At 39.3% G+C, this 25,954-nt stretch overlaps 1 long non-coding RNA gene across 5 annotated transcripts; it reads left to right on the forward strand.

The window, feature by feature from the left end:
- Positions 1 to 3,078: 3,078 nt before the first annotated feature.
- On the forward strand, positions 3,079 to 25,539 carry LOC104910972. Of its 5 annotated transcripts, XR_002114896.2 has the most exons (5): positions 3,079 to 3,679; positions 11,942 to 12,539; positions 14,623 to 14,784; positions 18,452 to 18,611; positions 24,516 to 25,539. It is a non-coding gene; the product is annotated as an uncharacterized LOC104910972 (long non-coding RNA). The 5 variants fall into 5 exon arrangements; XR_002114895.2 differs by lacking the exon at positions 11,942 to 12,539 and having other exon boundaries at positions 3,387 to 3,679; XR_002114900.2 differs by lacking the exons at positions 11,942 to 12,539; positions 14,623 to 14,784 and having other exon boundaries at positions 3,402 to 3,679.
- Positions 25,540 to 25,954: the final 415 nt, after the last annotated feature.

Below are 25,954 nucleotides of genomic sequence, written 5' to 3' on the forward strand. Positions count from 1 at the left end.
AAATGAGGGCCACTGTGTAATTTGTAATATATATGAAATTAATAACTGTGAATAACAGCTTATGAAAAGAGATAAAGGCATATACAGTAAACATGCAAAATGGCATAAGCAACTTGGATAGAAATATCTTTAGTGACAATGAGTCATCAGGACCATGATGTGCTGCCTCATGTGAAAGATAACCATGTCAGTTGGATGAGGCTGTTAATACAGCCACAGCCTTTGCTAAATATAAAGCCATACAAATTTATCAATTGAACTGAAGTCTGAGAGTGGCAAATGAAAGGCTTAAATAATCATTAGAGAAAAGAAGCTAAGCAAATATAGCAATTATATTTTCTATAAAAGTGTAAAGTCAGCAATTAGTGGGTTTTCTCCATTAGTGATTATTGCAGGATGAAATGAATTAGAAGCTACCATAGGTGTCACAAAATCACAAAAAAACTGATTGGAGTTAATTCCCTCCCCATTGCAGGAATATTGCCAACACTCCTTGCTTCACTGTCTAGCCACGCCATGAAAATGGTGGTAATTTTGCAGCGTCTCTGGGTACTTGCTCCAATAAAGTTTTTCCTTATATACATACTGAGCCTCCCAAGCCACATCTTGTAGCTTTTGCCCATCATTACACCATCTGCCACTACTGAGAAGTTTGGCCACATCATCTTTATTGATTTTATTCAGATTGCTTAATAGGCACAGGCACCAGAAGCTGGAATGGTAACTTGAGACAAGAATAGGGATGCTGCTAGGCTTTGTATGGATAGGATCAGGATAGGATCCAAAGCCCAGCTGGAACTGGACTTGGCAAGGAGTGCAAAGAAGGATAAGAAAGGGTTCTATAGGTACATCAACTGGAAATGGAAAGTCCAAGGGGATTTAGTCTCCCTAGTGAGCAATACAGGCAGGCAACAGACATGAAGAATGTATTCACTTAACAATGTTTTAACAGCATCAACAACTTTTGCTTCAGTCTTCACTACCAACTGCTCTTCACACAGCCCTTGAACAGATGGTTCAGAAGGTGGGAACTAAGGGAGCATTGCCCTTCATGCTATAAGCAAAGATCAGGTTTGAGACTGCCTGAGAAACTTGAACATCCATAAGTCTATGCATCCCAAAGAGTTGCATGCAGAGTCCTGAGGGAATTGGTTGATGTAGTCGTCAAGCCACTCTCGATGATATTTGAGAAGTCTAGGTTGTCAGGTGAAGTCTCTGTTGACTGGAAGAAATGCAGTGTCACACCCATTTTTAAAAAAAAGGGTATAAAAGATTACCCAGGAAACTACCAACCTGTTAGCCTCACCTCTGAGATGGGAAAGATCATGTAACAGTTCCTCCTGGAAGCGATGCTAAGGCATATAGAAAAGAGGAAGGTGATATGAGATAACCAGTGCAGCTTCACCAAGGGCAGGTCCTGCCTGGCCAATCTAGAGGACTTCTATGATGGTGTCACTGCATCAATGGACAAGGGAAGAGCCACTGATGTCACCTATCTTGACTTCAGTAATGCCTTTGACACAGTCCCCTAAAACACCCTTTTCTTCACATTTGAAAGATACAGACTTGGTGGGGAACTGTTCAGTGGAAGAACTGGCTGCATGATCGAGCCCAGAGAGTGGTGGTTAATGACTCAATGTCTGGATGGAGATTGGTGACAAGTGGCATTCCCCAGGGGGAACCAATACTCTTTAATGTCTCTTTAGTGACATTTACGGTGGGGTTGAGCACATCCTCATTAAGTTTGCTGATGGTACCAAGCTGTGGGGTGCAGTTGACACACCAGAGGGATGGGATGCCATCCAGAGGGACCTAGACAGGCTTGAGCAGTGGGCCCAGGAGAAGCTCATGAGATTCAACAAATCCAAGTGCAAGGTCTTGCATCTAGATTGTAGCAATCCCTGCTATCAGTACAAGCTGGGAGGTGTAAGGATAGAGTGCAGCACTGCCAAAAAAGACCTGGGGGTACTGGTGGATGGGAAGTTGGACATGACCCAGCAATGTGCCCTCACAGCCCAGAAAGCCAACTGCACCCTGTGCTGCATCAAAAGAAGCATGGCCAGCACACTGAGGGAGGTGATCCTGCCCCTCTACTCTGTGCTGCTGATGCCTCACCTGGAGTACTGCGTCCAGATTTGGAGTCCTCAGTACAAAAGAGACACTGACGTGTTGGAGCACATCTAGAGGAGGGCCACAAAAATGATCCAAGAGATGGAATGTCTCCCCTATGAAGACAGATTGAGAGAGCTGGGGCTGTTCAGCCTGGGGAAGAGAAGGCTTCAGGGAGACCTGGTAATGGTCTTTCAGTATCTAAAGGGGAGACTATAAAAGAAAAGGGGTCAGACTCTTCAGCAGTGTTTGCTGTGATAGGACAAGGGGAATGGTTTCAAACTAGAATAGGGGAGATTTGAATTGGATAGAAAGAAAAAGTTTTTACAAAAAAGATAGAGAAGCACTGAAAGAGGTTGCCCAGAGGGGTGATGGATGCCCTGTCCTTGGAGACATTCAGGGTCAGGCTGGATGAGGCTCTGAGCTGTAAGTGTCTCTGTTCATGGCAGGAGAGTTAGACTAGAAGGCTTTTAATAGTCCCTTCCAACTCAAATGATTCTGTGATTCCACGATTTTATTCTGTGATATTTATAACATTTTTAGCCCCATTCTCAGGTTTGTCAAGGTCAATCTATGTTGAGGCTTTGCCTTTCATTGTGTTAACCATTCCTAATTTCTTAACATCTTTATTTCCTAGCACCTAGACATAAGGATGAAAGTTTATACATAAGGAAGAAAATATTTTCCATGAAGATGATGACAGACTGTAACAGACTGATGAGAGAACCTGTGGATGCTCCATCCTTGGGGTATTCCTTGACCAAGTGCTCAAATTCAGATTGAATGGGCCTTTGAGCTAATTTATCCATAGATGTCTAGGCAACTTTCATGACATCTAGTGGACTGCAAATATTCAGTCACCAAATGAGAGGTCTGCTGAAGATGGGAAAGAAGCTTTAGTGAAATCAAATGTACTGCACCCACTGTTTTCTCCTTATCCACATAAAGAGACATTTCATGACAGATGGCAATCAGGTTTGGCAAGCACCACCTGCCCCTGATCCACACTGAATGTTTGTGATCACCTTCTTGTCCCTGCACCTGTGACTTGCACCATCAAGACAACACTTATTTTACAGTGTGAGAAAGGTGAAATTTGCTCCTGGTCTGTCTCCCCAGCAACTGCTTCTGACCCCCAGCTGAGGCTCAGAGCCTTCACTGCAGTACCTAATTGCTGGAGGAACAGTGTCTCCCAGTGCACTGCTGACCACTCCGCTCACCCTGCTCTTCCTCTTGGCTCTTGCTGTACTGAACTCTAGACCTTGGCTTGTATCCACATGGAGCATGTGCCTACATGTAAACAGAGTGGAAGAGACGTAACTTGAGATTAGGCTCAAATCCACACTATGCTGCCCATGTAGGTGCACTATAGAGGACAAATGGAGTTGACATTTCTCACACATTCTTGCCAGATATGCTCCTGGTTGGGGTTGTGCATTCTAAGCACAAACAACAGCAAACAACTTTGGAGTTTGTTTCAATTCTAATTGATCTCTGTCCTAGATGCAGGTTAAAGTTTTAGAGGTGCTCAGGATTACATTCCCAGCTGGGCATTCAGCACATAAAGCAGGTAATGTATCTTCTTCCTATTAATGCCTTCTAGAAACTAATTTCGCATTGCATGGACAAAACAAATGCATTTCTATGCAGAGCCCAGGGTTTCCATTTTGCACTAACTGTTGCTGAATCTTTCCTGTTTTGCTTTTTCCTACTGCTATTCATTTCTGTCACTAAAGATTTAAAAGAATACTTGAAGTCAAAAATAATTTTCAATTCAAAGGTTTCACCTGAATTTTTTTTTTTAAATCAATTTGTTTTATCAAGTTAATTTCACTCAACATTTACAAATATATTTTGAAATGCAAAATAATAAGAACTCATTCCTTTTATCTAGGATTTAAAAATATGAGATGTTCTTGCAAACTTCTCCACTTTCTATACAAAAAAAATAGAACATCTGCTGAAATCTTTCATTGTATTAATTGACATTTCAGGAAAACAACTGAATGATGACTTGTTTCACTGTCTGTTCCTCCCTCTCTCCTCCATATGAGCTGTTTTTTTTCTTTTTCTGAAGATCTTTTGGCTTTTAGAAACCAAAATATCACGTCAATTTTCTAGATTATTCTGCCAATTCCTATCAACATTTAATGTGAGTTGAAGGCTTCAGTTCCATTTTCTTCAGATCTTTGTGTAACACTATTTACTTTTGAAATTTAAACAGTAAATTACAGTAAAATACCGAGAAAATGAATCTTCTGTGGGTTACTAGTCTTAAGAACTTTAGTTTTTCAGAAGTATCTCCCATAAAGCTGAATCAATGAGTAATATAGTAACTGTTATCACAGAGAGCTTACTGTCTCTGAAAAATAGTATCTCTAAGCAGAGTTCTTCTGGATCACAGTTTCTCTCAAACTGATTCCCTCTTGAATTGGATGGGATAATCTTAGCAGAGACTGTGAAAGGATAAAAGATGGGACATGCAATCTTGAATATTATACTTATTTTTCACATGCCCTGTTTAAGCTGTTTTCTCTTATGTGGCCCAAACAGTCAAGGGTTGTAAATGTTTGCTGCATTGTAAACTGGCTCCTGTACAGGGCTTAATCATGCTCTCCTAAAAACTGTTGAGCCCCCTCAGCTGCTATGATTTCATTGGATGAGTAAAATCTGAGTAAATCAAGTGCCTGTTTTTACTGCTCAGTAACATCAGGATTGCGCTTAATTGCAGGCTGTGGATAAGGGGATACAAACACTTGTAGAAACAGGCTGTTTCTCTTTTCTCTGAACAGTGGTGTGTCTAGCTTATTCAGGACAAATATCATCTGCAGTGAGCAGCTTTGTGTGGAGCTGACTGCTTTTGCATACCAGGAAGGTTGAAGAGACACCAAGGGAGGCTATATAACTTCTATTTTGTTGTACAAGCTCTTTGGATCTGCCCCTCAGGTCTTGCTCTACTGTGTGGCCCTAGCAGTGTTTTGACAGATGGGAATAAAATGCTTTGGGTGTTCAGCAAGTGTAACCAATCCTTGTTCACTTCCCTGACACTACATTAACTCATATCTCCAGAGCATGATGTCTTTTTGTTGCTGGGAGCTGATTCAAGATTGGAACACAGTGCTTTTCACAACTGACTCTCTACAAGATGATGTGCACTATGTGCTTTATACTCCTTGAGATGCTGGGGGTAATTCAAATCTACCTGCCACTTTACCTGTTATCATTGTCCTTTACTCCCAGATTAATTTTATCCAGATTGCACCTTTGTTTCTTGCCTTTCCGCTAAAATTGTTTGTTTTACAAAATATATCAAAAATATTTCATCTGACAAATAATCAGGAAATGTTACCAAGCGTGTGTCATAGCTTCATTTTAATCACTGATTTTCTTCTAAGCAGTTTTGTTGGATATATGTTGAGAAAAGAAATGCTGGATAAACACATGAAATGCATTGGGAGCCAGTGAATCAGAGAATAGATCAAACAGAGCAATTGACAGCAGAGAAAAAAAGAATTATGCAGAAAGTGTGGAAAACAGAACAGGAAGATTTCTGATGATTGCTATTACATAAGCACAAGGCCCAACCCCTGTGCAATCAGGGACACCCAGAGCAGTATGCCCAGGCCCATATCCACGCAGCTTTTGGAGATCTCCAGGGAGGAGGTACCACAGCCTCTTTGGCAAACTGTGGCAATGGTCTGTAACCTGAACACTGAAAGAAAGTGTTTCCTGATGTTCAGAGGGACCCCACTGTCTTCCAGTTTACTCCCATCGCCTCTTGTTCTGGCACTGGGCCCTAGTGAAAAGACCCTGTCCTGATAGGGAATTTGCAATCTCCCTCAGGTAGTTATATATACTAAGATTCCCCCTGAGATTTCTCTAAGCTGAATAGTCCCAGCTCTCCCAGCCTCTCCTCATAGAAGAATGCTCATGGACTGGACTCTCTCTAATATTTTCATACTTTTGTTGTACTGGATAGCCCAGAATTGCACACATGTACAGCTTTAGCAATGCTGAGTAGGGGGATAGGATCACCTCTCTTGACCTGCTTGTGATACTTTGTGTAATACAGCCAGGGAGATGTTGTTCTCCTTTGTGACAAAGGGTGTATTGCTGACTTATGCTTAACTTGGTGTCCGCCAGGACCCCCAGGTCCTTTTCTGCCAGTCTGCTTTCCAGCTGAGTGGCCCCTGACATCCTCTCGTGCTTGAGACTGTTCCTCCCCAGGTGCAGAACTCTGCACTTTTATTTGTCAAGCTTCATGAAGTTCTTGTCACTCCCATTTCTCCAGCTGCTGGAGACCCTCTGACTGTCAGCACAACCCGGAGGTTGCGTATCTATCTGCCACTACCCTCAATATCTCTGCTTGCAGACTACAGTGACTGAGCATAGCTGTAAAAACTGTGACAGATCTGCATATTTGGCAGAAAATCAAAGGATGATGTAGTGATGCCCCAGCAGTACCCAGAACATGGCCATGAACTTGTGTGTTCCTTGGTGTAATTACACAAAACTGGCTTGGCACTTATGATTTGGGTTTTAAACTCAGCTTTGATGTTGGTGGTCTGAAGAGTCTTGGCCACCTAAGTCTCTCTATTGTGTTCTCCCTTTCAAATAACTATTTTCTCTAGTTAGAAAGTGAAATCGTTGGAGCAGAGACTGTCTCAGCATGTGTCATATAGAATTATCAGACTCTGAGACACTTGAGTTCATAGATAATACATGTAAAAATACACACCTCTTATGTCCTGAATTTTTCCCATTTCACTTTTTGATGAGCTTTTTAGGGTATAGAGAAGGTTACTAACACATGTAGCTAAACAGACTCTAATATTTTAAAGACTAGGGCCACCTGCACAATTCCTCATTCTTAAAATTCTGTACTGTTTTCAAAGGGAATACAAACTCAAATGGCATCAAAGCCCTTTTTGTGATTTCATCTTGCTGGTTTTACCTTGATGCCAGACTCCATTCATGGATCTATTCCAAAAATGATCATCCAGTCAAACTCTACCGTGCAGTGACAAGTTTGTTTCATTTTTCCAGTCTGCATTGAATAGTGAGAATGAATTGCATTTAGGCACTACCTACCAAGGAGGTGTAAAGAGTTTTAATTTAAGCAATAAATTGTCTTCCAAAATTTATTATTTTTAATGATAAGATGAGGAAAACTGTTCCACATAACTAAATGACTTTCTTCTTTGCTCTCCGTTTGCTGCGTTAAGTCTGATTTTCTCTAATGCTTCAAGCAATACAGAAGGCTGAGTTCTCAGCTCAACTGCCATATACAAATCCCACTTGGATTAAAAGCTATTAGGCATGGGAGTAATTTAATCTCCTGATCATTACCTGGGCCAAGATTTTAGCATCTGTGCTTATTAATGAAATAGCATTATGTGAAGGGCATAACAATTGATATTTTCCAGGTTTAGGAACTATGTTAGAATGTTATGATCCTCCATGAAGATGATACTAGAGTTGCATTACCAGGCCTGACTCTAAACCTTTCTAGTAACAGAGATGTCAGTTATTCCATAATATTTAACAGGAGTTTACAGTTTATGCATTAGATCTCTTCTAAAGCTATTTGGGACTTGGTTGTGTTCAAATAAAAGGCAATGTTTTATCTTTCTTCTCTCCTAAGAGCTTTTCAAATAATCCTACAGGACTTGCAAAATCATATTACTTCATTTAAGGACTGTCCAGCTTTTGCATTTCTGCAACATTTCTGCATTGATTATGGAAGGAGTCAGTGGCAGTGCACTGAGCTAGTCTCTGGACTAGCACTATATAGCACTAAAGCTACCTTAACTGTAGGTGGGACAGAATTATTGCACAGACCACTGCTGGGACCCACTCAAATGTTTTAAAATTATCCTGCATATTTTTCTGTAAATATATATATATATATCCAAGTGATGAAAGGACAATATCTTTCAACTGTCACAGGTTTTATTTAAGATCTTTTTTTACCTGCATAGCCAAACTCATCTCTCCCCTTTTCTGTTGATGCTTGTAGGCAGCTATTGGAAAAGGTTAAATGGCCAATATCAGATCAGAGTAGATGCACTGAAATCACTCAAAGTGAATTTGCTATGGAGTGATAGAAGTTGGTTTGATATTCTTATGCAGGTTAATGGTATACTGAAGGAAAATTTGTCCTTCTAGATGCTTGTAATGGAATGAGAATTATTAGGCCAAAAATGAATTGGTTAATGTTTATCCAGCAGTTTATCTGCACAGAGAAGCCAAGTAAAAGGGATTTAGTGTTTCTAGGAAAAACTTGTCAGACAAGAAAAGAAGGTTTCAAGTCCAGAGTTGAACAGAATGATCTCAATGGGGGAAAAAAAAAAAAAAAAAGAAAAGACATGAGATCTTGCTGGTTTTGATATAAGCAATAATTTCTACTTTTTCATTTTACTTCTGTGCTTCCAAAACAGCTTCCTTTAATGTGACTATTTTAAACTAAGATGTTAGAACTGTTATTTAACTTTATTTCCATGTTTCTCTTAAAATAACCATATAAATGCATAGAGCTATATATTATATGGAATATATACTTATTATCATTGCAGGTGTTATAAATTGAAAGTTTTTATTTCTCCCATGTGTTTTGGTGGTTTTTCCATGAAACCATTTGAAACTGGAAAAAAAAATAAATAATAATAAAAAAAAAATATATATATATTTAATATTATGCAGAGTTTTTAACTGTGTATTATTTTTTATATACTGGAGTTTCCTCTGAATGGAAATTCCATTTCCTTATCAGTTCTTTTGAAGATATGTTGGACTTCTGGCCTCTTTGAGCTAAAATGGCCTTTTGTGCTAAGCCTAAGGTTCTTTGCTTTATGTTTACTTTTAGAAAGGCAAGTTCTGAACTGTTGCATTTGTCTTTCTTTCCAATATACTCCTACATCACAAATTTACTCAAGTGTAAGGAATGATATATGGAAATCAGCATGATTTCCATGACTGGCTGAATAAAGAATTCAGCTCAGACACTACACACACATGTAACTGGAGGTAGAGGTATTCCTGGGGCAGGTATTTTCACTACAGTCATTGTATTCTTACTGAGGCTGGAGTAAAACATTTTGTTCAAGTCAGATCCATTATGTATTGATAAGCTACCACTTATTTGTACTGGAGGAGTCCTGAGATAAGGTACAGAATAAGAATCCATGCTCAGCAATGAGCCAGACAGGAAGACCATTTAACTGCTAGTGGTCTTTATGGTCATGTGCTGTATCCTGTACCCCTCCCAAGCACAGAGGTATCCTTGTAACCTACCATGAAGAGACCACAGCATTCCAGTAGGCCAGAAAAGAGACTGCTGCTACCAGAAAAATGTATTCAGTTCATAGCCTGCTCTTTGTCCATTCCCAAGGAAAGTTCATGGTCATCAGCCACCCACAACTTGAGTGAATTGTCCTTAGCTGTTTCCTGCCATACCACTCACAGTTTGTAGAAATGAAGAATAAGAAAATGACAAGAGATGAAGTGATTTAGTCAGACTGCCAAATCAGCAGGAACTCATCTATCTGGAATTTGTTGGATGGTCGTTTTAGTATACTACTAATGATGTAGTGCACAATTTAATTATACCTGTTAATAATAATGTTTACAGCCCACTGTATAGATGTACTACAGGTAAGGAACTGTGATTTATGTGCATCATTATTTGTTTTGGAGATGCTGTTAATGACCATTGCCCATAGAGTTCTAAGTACTCACTGATTTTTGAAGAGAAGTTTTGAAGCATCAAGCCCAATACTTCTTAAATGAAATTTATTCTCACTTGTTTTGTTATTAAAGAGATACTTGCATACCTCATTATAAAATAGCAGGAATTTAGGATGATTTAAAAACAGGCAGATATCCCACGCAATTTGCTTTTTATTTTTATTTTTATTTTTACTGAATTTTTTAAGGGTGGATATAAGTCTCAAACAGGAAATTTTTCAAGAAGATGATGACACTAATCAGTCAAAGTACTAGGAGGGAGCCACTTAGCATGTTTCATGGATTTCTTGATTTAGATTTTAATCAGTATTTTCCTTGAACAGCAATCCTTCAGATTATGCCATCCAATATTATGGTCCTTAATTTTTAACTAATGTACTGAACAATTCTTGTGGGCATTACATTTTTGAATAATTTAAAAATTGCATTTTTCATAGTGTAAATTTCAGGCTGATATATTTTCAGAGCCATAAAACAGATGGTTTCATATACAAAACATTAGGGAGACTGAAGACTCCAAGTATTTAATTTATTAAAATCACAGAGTAGTTTATCATCACTGTGATATACTCTTTATTTTATTCTAAACATAGTATTAAATTCTTAGTGATCCCATCAGGGCTTTGGCCTCTATAGTCAACTTTAAGATCTTTAGATTAGCCAAACTAATGAAATTGGTCAATTGCTGTTGCATACAGTAAGGGAATCTAAGACTTGGCTCTGATTCTGTGAATGTTGCTGTAACTCACTGCAATGCACTATGCATCCAACAAAGATTCAGAATTTTATTTTTACTATGTATGGCTTAGCATTTGCTTCTTAAAAGTAGGAAGACCTTATTGTATTGAACAGTTCCATGTTGTGTCACTGTAAACATTTTTAAAACAGAGACTGTCTGAACTAGGCATATTAATTCTCTCCATAACTAGTAAGAAAAAATAAACATTAGTGGATGATTTGAATGGATGACTAAAAAAGATAAATCTCACACTCCGTAGTTGCCAGTTTCTTCCCTTTGTCTCATTCAAGCATAGAAACCTATATTACATATGGCTCACTGTAGGTGAAAGAAGTTACATTTTTCAAAAGAAGCTTAAGTTGGTGCTTGGTTTCTGCCTACTAGTCAAATGATTAAAATGGTTATTTCTTTTATAAACAATGGCTTTCAGAAAGGATATGGAAAAAGGAGATGGCAGGAAGTTGCTATTGCCCATAACGTAGTTGGTATGTAGCTGCAGAGATCCTAAGACATCTGCAATTTGCAAGTTGACATCCAAGTCCACAAAGCTTGACATTGCAGTGAACTCCAAGACTGTTGCAAGCTTGAGAGTTATGAAACATTTAAATGAAATTAATGTAAATGTTAAATAAAACTCCCCATTCCTTAAAAATGAATGCTATGGTAGGGGAAGTTGGCAAAGCAGATAAACTATGTAACATGGATATACTACCCTGGCATTTAAGCAGAGTAAGTGCTTTAGAGACTTCACTGCTCTGATCCAGGAAAGAAAACTTACAGGAACCGTTTTCAACAGAGTGATTTCTATAGCTTATTTAGCTCTGTGAGGTATTATTACATTTAAGAATCACCTTGCTCTATTTCTTCAAACATCTTACATGTGAGTGATAAAACAGACAGTGCTCTGGAGCATTTAGAGTTGCAAGCTGGACATCGGAGAAGAGGTAAGAGAGAAAGGAAGAGGTAGAACAGAAGATGAGAAGGTGCGATCCTGTCTTATACCTATCTGACTTGCTGCAGGGTAACATTTTGTTGTTATTTACAGCTGTAGCAAATGAAGAGAGGTGAAATTTGGTCATGTTACGGACAAGGGCAAAGATATGCCACTCTATAATTGTGCAAGAAGAGGTGGCCAAACATCACAAAAAAAAGTGTCATGACATTTTGGCATTGATGTTTTAAATACTTTTTTTTTTTTCCAATGTATGTTGCTAATTTGGGGGGGGGAGGGTTAATTCTAATTTAGTATAGACACGAGTATCAGAACTTTGATGCTTCATATAGAATGGAACACAGTTTCATTCAGCTGTGCTCATTCTGTGCAATGTAATTTCACTGTGATTTCAGGTACATGACATCTGAAGAATAAATTCCTGCCAGCCTAGGTGAGCAAGAGTAAGAACAAAACGTTTCCATTGTTCACCTACTGCAAGGAAAATTATTTGAAGATATTAGCTTCAGTTCTGTTTCTTTTTTAAATTGCTTTTAACATCTAGAAGATCAATGAGGAGGGATATTTTACAGAGGTGTTAAAGAAAAGGATATAAAAAGGAAGGTAAAGAAGACATCAAGACAATTTTGTACCAGAGCTAAAGCTTCATGAACAATTCCATGTGGACAAACTGGACACTCAAAGAAATTAGGAAATAAAAGAGAACTGAGAGTAATAGCCATGAAGTCATGGAGTGGGAGGAGCATTTAATAAGATGGTAAAAGACTGTGGTCTTTAATGCCATATTATTTACTGCATACTTTAATAAAGTTGGAGTTCTGCAAAGCTCAGTTACCTCCTAACTTCCAATTATATCGCTCAAGTCCAAAATTCAGATCCTCAGGACAGCTGTTCTGTTACCAGCTAAGCCTAGAAGTGTCTAGAGCTCCAGGCACCTGAGTTCTTGCTGAGAAAACCTTTCTCAGGCAGCTGGAAGTGGTCTCTGAAGAGCAGGTGAGAAGAAACAGAACTACTGAGGAACTGGATGTTCTTCTGAACAGTTTTCTGAGAACCGTGTAGCATGGTTTAACTTTGTTTTTATTTTTAATGGATGATGTTTATTTGGACAATTCATTTGTTTGGCCTTGCAAGGAGAAGAAAATCACTGGAGATGAATGGTCTGAGTGTGCTCATGGCTTTTCTTCTAGGTGATCTGGTGGTTTTGGCACTTGTAGGGTTCATTGTTCTCTAGGTCACAGGCACAACGAATATTTTTAATGTCAACACAGAACAAAGTTCCCTGTGGTCAGTTGCCTGTTTACTCTGAATTCACCTATGGCTGAAGTCTGCTTGGGAGCAGAAGGAACTCCAGTACAGGAGGACAGTGATTTCTTCAGAGAGTAAATAAGTAACAAGCCTTCTCTCATGTGAAAATAGTGATCTCCACATGAGATCATCTTTCTGCCAGGATTCTGGACAACTTTAATGCTGGATACTCAGTTTTCTTTATCAGGAAAAAGAAGCCTGTATAAATTGTTTTTACTGAGCAAACAAACAACTGTCCTCCTCACAAATTTCTGCAACATCAGGCTTGACTTCCCACATCACACAATTTTGCACTAATTTTTATTTGGCTTAAGGACGTACTGACAATCAAGAAAGGGATAATCTGTCTTTTGCCTTAGGAGTGTCTCCCAGTGGTAACATTTCCCACTGTCAGGTCTTCTGCTGCTTGCCTTCTTGAGGAAGCAGATAAGCAAGCTTCTGGTGTTTCCCAGCTGTGCATTTTCTGTATCATTCACATAATTCATGAAATCATAGAATGGCTTGGTTTAGAAGGGATCTAGTTCCAGCCCCTTGCCATAGGCAGGCCTGCTTCTCAGCATGCCATCCAACCTGGCCATGAATGTGGATGGGGCATCTGGCAACCTGTGCCAGTCCCTCCCCACACTCTGAGTGAAAATTTTCCCCAATATTTAATGTAAATCCCCCTCTTTTAGTTTAAAGCCATTCCTCCTGGTGCTGTCTCTATCACATCATGTGAAAAGTCGCTTTCCCTCATGTTTATAAGCTCCCTTCAAGTGCTGGGAGGCCACAATGATGTCTCCCCAGAGCCTTCTCTTCTGCAGACTGAAAAGCTCAACTCCCTCAATGTGCCTTCATTAGAGAGCTGCTCCAGCTCTCTGATCATTCTCATGGCCTTCTCTGGATCTGTTCCACATCTCCCTCGTTCTGGAGGTCCCAGGCCTGGACACAGTACTCCAGATGGGGCCTCACAAGAGCAGAATAGAGAGGGACCTCCTTCCTTAATTTTGGTGGCTCTCCTCTTTACCCTCCCTAAATTTTCTTTCTTTTTCTTTTTTTTTTTAAATGCGAGCACTGAAGATGGATTGTTTACAAAATCCTTTCCATGCTCCAGTTTGCATTTTTTTTTCTTTTTTACTGAGCTGTGAACTTCTCCTTCCTATCACGCTATAATTTTGATCTTTTATTGCCAAATACTGAATTAGAATTTCTTGTACAAATATAGTTCAGATTTTTTTTTTCCTCCTCCTTGAGACAGAAATTACATCCATAAGAACTGGCCAAATTGTTCATAGCAAATAATTTATTTCATTAATTTTATTTCATCTATGTCTATCTGTTTACAACTTTGGAACTGATTGTTGCATATTTTATGCATGAATATTCCAATCCATTTGTTGTGCACAGTCTATTTGTGCCAACTGTGTCTCTGGTTGTTCTATTCTCTTGTTCAATCTAGTTGGCATTTACAAACGAAAAATACAAACTGTCAAGGACTGCATACTGAATCAGACAGACCTTTGTTCTGGTCTGCTGTAATCATTACTTTATTTGTGTGAATCTGTCCCTTGTAAAAATTAAGTCAGAAGTAAAATTTTATGATACTGAGTTGTTTTAAGCAATCTTTCATAGTTAAAAAAAATGGTGATGTACCCCATATTGTCATTATCTGAATGAAACGTTCCTGTTTGCAACATAACTTCGAAATTTCTGTAACTGAGTATGAAACAATTTTTAAGGAAATTAATTGTCATGGAATATTTGAAGATTTTTTGCTTTCTGTTGCATTTAGGACGTGGATATGACACACAACTCCAGTTCCAGAGACATGACTAGTTTCTGAAGTCTTCCTTCTTTGTGCATATGGCTGAAACTGCTACATATGAGAGATAGAAAACAGATTTCAGTGAAGCTGTACTCAGCTTTCTGTAGTAATATGAGGGCCGTGCTAAAGGTAATGCCTCTTATTTTATTTTGTTAGTCCTTGATGCCAAAAGTGGAGGTTGGTGGCTCGGCAGTAGAGGTTGAGCCTTCCTATCAATATTATTCCTTAACATGTTGTTGCCATTTAACAGACGGCAGCAGAGAGGCAGTTTGACAAAACTGTGTCTGACATGGAAATGCATATGAAGTGAAGGGTGGGAAATTGAATTCCCTCATGCAGAAAAAGTTGAACCCACTGACATTCATTGATGTTTGTTGAAAATTTATGGAGACCAAACAGTGGATGAGTGAACAGTGAAGTGGTGGATGGTGCATTTCAGTGATAGTGATGTGTAAGAAAATCCACCTTCTGGGCAGCCATGCAGATTTGTACCAGCACAGCGTGCAGACTCTTCTTCATCGTTGGCAAAAACATACAGCTAATGGTGGTGACTGTTGAAAAATGGTGTTTTGTAGCTGAGAATTTCTCTATCAATTTGTGCTCTTGTGCTCTTTGTATCTGTGTTAGTTTCCATGAGAATGAATAGGAGGCATTACTTTCAGAGAGACATGTGAGAGCTAATGGAAAGAATTTTCTTGAGAACTTTCACAGGAAAATTAGTAAATATGATAGAGGTAAGTAAACGTTATAATCATTTTCAATATTTTAATGGAAGAAATAAATTGAACGTACTCTTTCTTGTAGAAGTATTTTCCAGCTCTGTTGTTTTATTTTACAAAAAATGCTGAGGCCGCTGCCAGGAGTTTAAACAGTTTTTTATAGTAAGGATACTGCTTTCAAAGAATTGTGATCAATACCTGAATCTGTTTCCTTCTTTCTGGCCTCAGGCAGATCACCAATATTCCAGATTTATCTTACCTATCTTTCAACCTTTCAGGTGCCTAAATTATTTATATGTAGACATGAAAGAGAAAGACTTCCACGGAGAAACTCTGGCTGACAAATGTATGAATCACCCAACACTGTCCCTCACTTATTCTTGGAGAAGCCTCAAGTGACTGTTTCTAAATGAAACATCTCAATTAATTGTCTTGAGTTAGGTCAGGTGAATCCAGGCTGGACTGTCTTTTATCCGTAAACAGTACTTACCACTGTACAATCCTATCCCTGAAGGGGGCTGCAAGCAAAATATGATAACTGATGAAATAATAACAATGCCTAGCAAGTAATAATAATGTCTAGTAAATGACAAAGTTGGTTTAAAAAATGTTTGGAAGGGTTTTCATTTTTTTTAGCATCTGAACAAAGATCTCAAGTGTACAGATTCTTTCACAGTCAGGATTTAATCTTTAAAGGTATATCAAAGTCACTTAAGTAAAGCCTGAAATTTCACATTGACAGGAATTAAAGTCAGATAGACTTAGAAAAGGGTAACTGTCCACTGGTGTATCTAAAATGCTCTGTTCTTGGAAGTGGAACGGAAAATTATCAGGAAGGCTTCCCTAGGTGACAACAATTTGTCCACTCTTTCCTGCCTTCTTCAGGGCCATAAATCTTAGCTTTTACAAGTGAAGCTTTCAAAGTTCAGAGGACAGCTCTTAAAAATTCTGTGAAGGTGGGTCACCTTATCAGTACTTCTTTCCCATCTGAGCAGCTGCTACACCAGTTTGCTGTGAAGGCTGAATATGCAGGTTCAGAACGCTTGATTTATTTTTCTATCTATCTGCCTGCCCTGGGTTTGTAGGCCCATATAATAAGAAAGGATGATGGCAGAGTTGTATTCCAAAAAATGTACTTTTGAGAGTGTTCCTGTTAGGAAAATGTTCTTTTGCAAATATTTACCCCCCTCCCAGGTGAGTTCTAAAAACAAAGGTTCCAAGCTGAACTGGCTGGAGGCCACCCTGCATTATCAATATGTATATATTCATGGGAGAGAGGACATTGCAATAATTTACCTTTGATTTGTGATAAAGTAGGCACAAACGTGCCCCTGAAAATGGGCTTGAAAGCTCAGTTTATCTGCTGTTCTCAAAGAGGATTTTTCTTTCTGTTTTAGCCTGAAGTCAGGGCAGTTCCTTCTCACATTATAGAAAACAAGAACAACTCTATTCTTATCCCAGTCTGTCTCCCGGTGGTGGATGACAAACCATGCCAGATCATCAGCTGTGGCAGAGACCTCCCCATCCCACAGGCATTTGCATCATTAAGATAACAAGTCACACAGCTAGATGTGAGCACAAGTACATACATACATACAGAAGAAATCTCAGCAAAGCCAAGGATATTAAAGCTTTTGTTTAAGTTTGGCCAAATATCAAAGAGTTTGAAAAAAATTCAAATGAAGGAAATCCATAACCAAACCTAAGCCCCAGGCTCCTGAAGTCTTTGAGCTAAAGTTCTCAACCTTCACATAAGTACTTGGATGTTTCCTATCTAAAATCAAATTGCTCCCATCAAATCCCTCCCATCCCACCTGTCTAGACAGGGCTTGCAGAGCACAAATGTATGTTGTCCTATACATACATACTGTTCTGTTCCCTCACATGCACAGATTCTTACATCTGGTTCTTACATCTCTGCCATATTGGCCAGGTCACTTCCAATTGCTATTTTCAATGGCTATGTGCCTACACACTGAGTTACTCACGATGCAAGTGGGTAGAAAGAAGAAAATACTCTGAATAAAATCGAAGAGCTTCCCTGAACAGTGTCCAGCTCTCTACTCCTCAGTACTCCCTATTGTATATTTATCTACTCATCTGTTATTGGGCATGAATATATCACTGTGCAGAGTAAAAATATTATTTTTCTTCTTTATTTTTATCTTAGTTTTCTACTCATGTTTTAAGTTTGGGCAGTTGAAGATTTTGTGGGGTCTCAGAAAGGAGAACTAGTTTTACATTGAGCTTTATTCTGAGCAGTACTTATGAGGATGAAATGGCATTTGGAAAGGAGGAACCAAAATCCAAAGAAGTAATTCACAGAAAGGTGATCACACCGAGTTGTTTTGATGTTTGTTCAATATTTCCCAATTGTTTTCACCTGAGAAAATGTAAGAGTAAGAGGACACAGTTTTATGGCTTATGGGTAAAGGTCTTCTGTCCTTCAAATATGCTGAGTTTATGTGCAAACTGACACCAGTTCACTCCCTGTTTAGCACTCTGTTTTTGTCTGAAGCTGCACAATTAAAACAGTATTTCTGTGTATTCAGAGAATTCTGTTCCTGTTCACTGGAAACCTAAGCTTCTGACTTCCAGAAAGAAACCACTTTTTGCCAAAATGATACATGAGAAAGAACTTGACCTCTGTACAAATATCCTTGTCTCCATCTAGCTTCCATAAAGCTAGTAGAAAGCTCCTAAGAAGAGCTGGGTTGGATACTCTTGTACATAAACCAGGATATATAGCCTCATAACTTTTTCTCAGCATGTCTTATTTATTCAGTGTATTCCATTGTCTCTTTCCATGGGGACCTCTGCAATCTCCTCTGTCAATAATGCCAGTCATCAAATCCCAATGGCCAAATTGTCGCAGCCATAATTGTCACCTCTTTTTTTTTCTGCTTTGTTGTGCTTTCTCATCTGCCAGCATCCATATATTTAAGTTGTAGCCTATTGAAACAACCAGGTAACATGCAGAGAATAACAAAGTTCTCTTTTTACTTGTCTTGTTTTCACTTCTATTCTAATAGACACCCTTTTTTTTTCTTTTAATTTGACTGCTTTGCCTACATTAGATCCCAACAATGGAGCAAAGTGCTATTCCAGTGGAGCAGAATCCAGCACAGACTTTGATCCCTTCAGGCAATGAATCGCTTCTCTTTTTATGTTGAAGTGCCCAGCATATTTAGAAGGAAGAGTTTAGAATAATGACTATTGATGTTGCTACCACACAGGGTAAGACAAATTATCATCTGTGTCTTGCAATTATTTTTTCCCACATTGAAAAGATATAAACAAGAGCAAGGGATGTGTATGTATGTCATGTGGTACGATAACTGCACAATCAATTACTTGTGCCTTGCATTTCAAATGATAGGCAATTGCTGCACACCCACTTCTTTGTGTCTGATTGCTTAATTCATTTACTTAATTCATTTAGGCAGAAGAGTCCTTGATGGTTCCGGCTGTCTGGCTTTCTAGGGTAGAGCTGTGGGCAATCAATTAACTCCACCAGTCCAAAAAGCAGAAATGCATGCAAGCAGGCATCAAATCCTTCTTACAAGGTTAGCACGAGCCATTTGCTACAGAATGCTAAGTCCAACCAGAGTGTTCCAATCTCTTTGCAAAGCCATCACTTCCTACAAAGGGGTCTAAGAAGTGTTTTACTATATCCTGTAATAAGAGCGGAACGTGTACATATGCCAAGGTGAAATGACTAAAACGTGCCATAGAAAATACACAGTTATTCGTACAGCAGTTTGGATGAGGTGCCTGTTTATGGCAGAGCTCCATTTGACTTCTAGGACGTAGCTAAATTATGAGATGGAGAACAGACCCAAGAACAAGTGTACACACTTTGTGTTCTGATGATCTTTCCATTCTCTGTGTAAAACTAACTGGCCAACTCTCTATGTGCAAGGGCAGTGCTGTGTTCAGGGGGACCTTGGATCAGGTAGAAGGGAAATTTTGTACTTCCAAGTGGTTCAACAAAGCTTTCTGGAGACATTAAGTTGGTCCTATTCTGAAAGACCGCGGCTCACACATTCTTCTCCAGAGCTCCAGAGGAGGATCATGGTGAAAGCTTAATTTAACTTTTCTGAATTTCTTTCCCACTACAATGATCTAATTTAACAGCTTATAAATTAACCCATTTTGCCCATGGCAGCAGTTGGTCTTTTCTTGTCTTTTCTTGATCCATAAGTTTTCTATCTTATTTTCCACCCTGGCCACAGAGGAAAAAGAATGATAAAGCATTTCACTGCAGGAAAGTGGTGGGAAAGTCTTGAGAACAGGTTTATTCCCTGTACTACTCATGGTAGTTATCCTATTGCAACCAGCTGGTGTCAGTTACAAAGCAGTGTAATAACAGAACTTGATGTGCTCTCAATAGCAAGTAAACCCCAGTGATTTCTTCTGTGAATTTTCTTTGCCACAGTCTCATAGTAAATATTATTAAATAAATATTAAAGAAAAAAATGATTTTGGAACTGTCAGCATTTCCACAAGATTGGCTGATGGGAAGGAGTCCTGTGATAGCCAGCTAGTAACCATGACTGTATGTGGATATCTGTTGCATTAAATTATTCAATTTCACTGAGTGATTTAGCATAACAGAGCATTACAGCTGTCAGATGCTGTTTGTGACAAGGTGAATGCCTCCTTCTTTGAAGAGAAAAGTCTCAGATCCCGTGTGATATTTCTTGGGAGATTAATGTTTCAGAAGTTCTGTAGCAGCAGGAGACCATTATCCCATGGCAGTGCTTTACTTGATCAGCCCAATCTCCTTAAGTCTGTGTATCTGATAACCTCTTTTCATTTCAGTTGGTTGCTAACAGCTCATGGCTGTGTGGAAAGCACCTTACTATTATCCAACACCTTTCATCTGGAAGCCTTGGGGCTTTACACATATTAATAGTTGTATTAATAATTAATAATGTTAATAGTAATGCCTCCTATTTTACCAATGTGGGAAATGAGATACAGCAAATTTGCTGAGTGATTTAACAAGGATATCTGAAGTTAGGGCCTGATGAGAGCAGTTGGTGTTGTTATAATTACAGAATAGACACCCAATAAAGGCTGTTCAATTACTAAACAAGGGAGTTGTTTCACTGGACTAATAATAATGTCAAAAACACCCAGGCTTCTGCCTTCTTTTCTCACTTTAGTAGAGGCCAAAGTGGTCCAGTTTTCAGAGGTTCAGATCATTCACACACTCAAGAGAAGATGATACAGGATCACAGAATCATAGAATGGCATAGGTTGAAATGGACCTTAATGATCATTAAGTTCCAGCACCCTGCTGTGAACTGGTTACCACTCACTAGATTGGGCTGCACATCCTTACCTTGAACACCTCCAGGGATGGAGTACCCACAGCTTTGCTGGGCAGTCTGTTTCAAACAACAACAAAAAAATCAGAATTATAACCCTAGCCTATTTAGAGCTAAGTGAAAGATGTATTAACATGGCTGATGATGTGACATAGTGATTGCTAGTGCATAGTTATCTCTGGATCAGTGAAGATCCGCTACACTGGTGGCTGTTGGTGACCCCTGTGCAAACCTTCCAGAAGACAGAGATCCAAAAAAGAGACATGATGAAGAGGAGGATGGTGGATTTGAAGTTTATTGTTCCAGTGATGTAAACCCTTAAGAATTTCTGAGGAAAACTCATCAATAAAGCATTAAGCGTGCACCTAGGCACCCTCTGAATAGGTTCTCATGAATGGGAGTATAATTTGAGGGTGAAGAGGAGAGGGAGAGTTTCAAGTACAAACCACTACCAAAGACAGTGGCAGAAAACCTCCAAATGAGCAAGCCAGGCTGGTCTCTTCAATGGTGTCAAGAGGGTGTTGGTGAGAGAGAAGGTCCTGGTTATGTAATTAATTGCCTGATGTTGGCACAGCACTTAGTGAATGCACAGTGCTCCTAAAGTGCTACACATTTATTACTACCCATTCATTATTATATCTGACACCAGTTTAAACAGACTTTGTAGCATGTCTTCATGCCTTTCTCTCTGCATCCACCATAATCTTCCCCTTCCCAAGCAGTCCTGTGGTGTATGTGGCTAAGCGGCACATGATTACAATAGGTTAGACAGAGTAATTAACAGAGACCACATCAGAGCTCTTGCACCACACACAATGTGTTTATTCAGCATCAGACCAGCTAACTCTTAATGAAAGGGCACTGCATAGCAGAGTGCAGGACCCCAGTGGTCAGAAATAGTTCCACTTAAATGTTATTTACCTACAAAGAGCTCAGTCCTAATTAGGGGCATGGGAGCCAGCAAGGATGAAATCAAAACCTTGCCCTAACCATTCCCTCCATGCCTCTGCCCCAGAAGTTCTTTTAATAGACACACAAATGCTCAGTTACATTTGGTTTGTATACTTTTCTGCTCCTCTAAACTTCCTTCTTTTGTCTGAAACTGGAAGTAGGAGTGAATGAAGGATCATGACAAGTTTTGATTTTGTGGCATTCCCAGAAACAAAAAAAAAATTAAAAAAATTGCCTGATCTCACAAGATGCCATAAGTGCAGTGAGGGCTAAGCTGGCTTTGACTCTCTATGTTAGACTGGAGAAAATAGAAGCTAAAGCCTCCACTGTCTTGAACAATAGATCTGAAATCTGTGGTACTTACACGGACCTTGCATCTTGTGGAAACTCAGTATTACAATGTCTTCCACAGCATGCCTTTCTTCATCTTCCCAATTAATGATGCACGTTAATATTGCTGTTAGAAATGAGGAACAGGGACCCATAAAAATGTTAAAATACTTACAAGATAGAGACATCCTTAAAGGAACCCTTATGCTCTTGAAAACGAGGTTTAACGAAGTTTTTGATTCCAAAGTGCATCATAGTCACATGGAGACAAGAAAGGGTTACAGTACCCAGCCACTCTTCATTCTCCTCAGTTCGGTATGTGCACTTCCCATACTGAGTCAGCAACACCAGATGGACATCTGTGGGGCACTCATCTCAGCTGATGTGAACATTTTCTGCTTTAGAGATAGGAAACTATGGAGAGAAGTAGCTGGGCATTGTAGAGCCATCAGTGTGAATGATCAGAGGTAAAGAGTTGGAGAAGGGGGAGATTCTTAGAGGCTCTGGGCTAAAAAGGAAAGGGATGAATTAAGGATTTTTCAGCACACTACTAGCCTCAGTCAGCTTTGTATTCCCTTCTGCTTTATATCATGTTTATGGCTGCATTTTCCCCTCCATTTAGGAGACAGACCTTCAGGGTCTGAGTGTGTGATTTCTCTGGTGGATGAGCTAATCGCGTAGTTTCACCACCTGCTACTGCAGAATTTATCCTGTGGAGGTTTATCTTAAGAGCAGGCAAGGTGATGAGAGTTATCTGCCAGCTGCTTGTAATCCCGAGGGTGAGAATGCTTGGGCCAGACAAAAGCAGAGGGCTTTTCCAACCTGTAAGGAAATTTGGCAAGATGATGACAGGAATAATGAAAAAAAATGCACTGATTTGCAATTGCACTTTAGACATACATCTCTGAGTGTGTTTGTCAAAAGGTTCATGAACCAGGGTTTGAAGAACACTATTTCTGTCCTTTAATCCAATCATTCTAATTCTATAAGTTTTTTCACTATGTTTCTTTTTTTTGCTCAAGATGAGGAGGTGTGAAGCCCAGCAGTTCTCCTTCCCAGGATGCTGCATAAACTTTCTCTTCAGTTAGTCATGAACTATACTTGTTCACCCATGGGTTTCGCTTTGAGTTGGAAGTTCAAAGAATCCCAAACTCTCAGCACAAATCTTAGTCACGTGAAAATGAAAGTGTACATTTTGTATAATTTGGTGAGAATTATCTAGTGTTTTTTTTACTGCAGTGACATTAAGGAGCATGTGAGAATCTGTATGAGCATTAACCATACCTGTCCCATATACGTTGTATGCAGTGGGGAGTACAGTATCTTCCTCATTCTCCCTGAAATCTATAATGACCACGCATGAGTCAGTTTAAATCCAGCCTGAACTGGCTAAATGAAACCTGCCAACCTGCAAACAGCAAAGTGATTATCTGACATTGCAGGGGCCTGCCAGGTTAGCCTGACAGTTCTCACGCTCCTGGCAGAATCCCATGCATGTGCCCTGGATGGCATTTTCCATAGGAGATGAACACCAAGTTACCGTCCAGATCTCTGTGGTGATGCAATATTTGATCATGTAAATTCTCCCCATAGCCATGGTAAAGGTTGGCAATAGAGGTGGGATGTTAGTTTCAGACCTAGAACCACTTTTGTAAACCTATCACCAGGTAGGGAGAGACGGTATGTGCTCCCATGCCCTTTTGCACCGTCTTTTTTGCATGGCTGGATCTAAAGCAGCCCAACGTTAGTGAAACATTCACAAATATTGTTACGAAGTTTTAATGTCCATTTTTAATCTTTTCCTCTCTGCCAATTTAAGCATCTCGTAAGCTACATCAAGAAGCAACTTCCCCTCATGTGGCTCCATCTTGAGGACTGTGTCCAAGTTTGGGGCCTCCAGCACATGAGAGATATAGAGCTGTTGAAGCAGGTCCAGAGGAGGCCGTGAGGACAATAAGAAGCCTGGAACACCTCACTTACAAATATAGGTTGAGGGAGTTGGGTTTGTTCAGTCTGGAAAAGAGGTTCTGGGGAGAGAGGTACTGGAGACCTGACTGTGGCCTTCCAAAACTCGATGGGAGCTTATAAACATGAGAGGGAGAGATTTTTTGCATGATCTGATAGTGATAAGACAAGGAGGAGTGGCTTTAAACAAAAAGAAGGAAGATTTATTTTAGATGTTAGGAAGAAATTCTTTACTCAGATGGTGGTGATGCACTGCCACATGTTGTCCAGAGTAACTGTGGGTGCCTGATCCCTTGTTCAGGACCAGTTTGGCTGGGGCCTTGAGCAGCTTGACCTGGTAGGGGGCAGCCAGTCCATGGCAGGTGGTTGGAACAGGGTGGGCTTTAAGGTCCCTTCCAACACAAACGGTTCTATGATTCAACGATTCTGAGATAATATTTTTTATTCTTATCTCCAAAAATCACTGTTGGAGCTAAGGTCCAGTGCATGAGGAATTGCATCCATCTTTCCATACTTGCTAGTTCATAACAGAAGTAAGTATTTCTTTCTTTGGTTGCAGCAATGCAAACTGAATAGAGCAACTTTGGAGACGAATGTTCCTGAACCAGCAGGGTCACCAGCAGTGTGTTAGTATCTGGCAGACCTACAGTATAGTACATGGACATGCATTTCCAGGGCAACCAGCCCCACCCAAAATTACCTGTTATGTAACCAGGTGAGATAAATTAAGATCATCTCCAACATCGCCATCTCCTGACTTTGAATGATAGTGCATGTTGTTTCTGTGACATTTGGCATTCAAGAAATAATAAAAAAAATGGCACTCGAGGTTTCTGTTCTTCTGAATTTAAAAAAAAAAATAAATCAGTTTTGCACTGATTTTTTCTTCTTTGTATTCTGAAATGTTTTGTAGCTGATTATCAAAAAATTTCTTTTTGAGTTTGTAGTTATTGTTTATGGAAGACCCCATTAACTCTTACAGGATAGGTGGGCAATTGAAAATCTGTCAGCAATTTATAAAGAAGTTCAAGAAACTTTGAGCACTGTAAGCTCTAGAAAGAGTTCTGAGTAACTCTTTAGCAACCTCTGCAAAGTTCCTCTCTTCTGAAAAATGAATATTTACCCAGGACAAGAGAAGACCGAAGCCTGATCAAGTCATGGAAATCTCCCTGCTGACTACACTGGGCTCTTGCATGTACAAATAGAGCAGTCATCTCCATCCACTTACAGTCCTGCACTGACATTCACTTGAACTGTGAAATGGCTAGCATTTAAAAGTTGTCACTTCTATGTGAATACTGCTGTGCCTCAGGTTTTATGATACTGAGAGTGTTGTTAAATATTTGAACAATATTGCAATTGTTTCTATCTGTTGAATTTATTTGAAAACTATTATCTGTGACTTGTTATTATGCCATGAAAATAGATGATATTTTAGGTGAAGTGTGCAACATTGAAGTTGAGTATTTTTTTCTCCTAGGTACATTGCTAAGCTTGTTTGCTAAGTTTTTGTCTTCTCTGAAACAATTATTCCAACCCTCTTTTTTTTCTCCCTAATCCATGCTGCCAATAAGAAAAGAAACATAAATAAATAAATACACATGAAAAAAAAAACCAACTCTGTTTTGATTTTATTATGAGGTAAAGCTTTATTTCACTCTCCTTCTGCTCCCTTGTAGATTTCAGGTGTATATGAGCACAGAGTCACTGTGAAAGGCACATCACTAGTCTTGCTGCAGAGCCACAGGACCAGCCAAAATGATGTTCTCTGAAGTCAAATGGAAAGAAAATGACTTTGAAGCACAGGAAGACACAAACATACAGAGTTTCCTTCTGACCGTGTGATTTTCAGTGAGACACTCCCAGTGATTTCTAAGGAATCGTCATTTGTTTTTTCAGATTCTTTTTTTTCTTTTCCTTTTTTGATGTAACAGCTAAATCCTTTCCTGGACTTTCTATAAAATATATGGAGCTGTGGTTTATGGTAAAGACTTTTCC

The sequence above is a fragment of the Meleagris gallopavo genome, chromosome 5 (genome assembly GCF_000146605.3).
Source record: "Meleagris gallopavo isolate NT-WF06-2002-E0010 breed Aviagen turkey brand Nicholas breeding stock chromosome 5, Turkey_5.1, whole genome shotgun sequence".
In the NCBI taxonomy this organism is placed as follows: domain Eukaryota; kingdom Metazoa; phylum Chordata; class Aves; order Galliformes; family Phasianidae; genus Meleagris; species Meleagris gallopavo.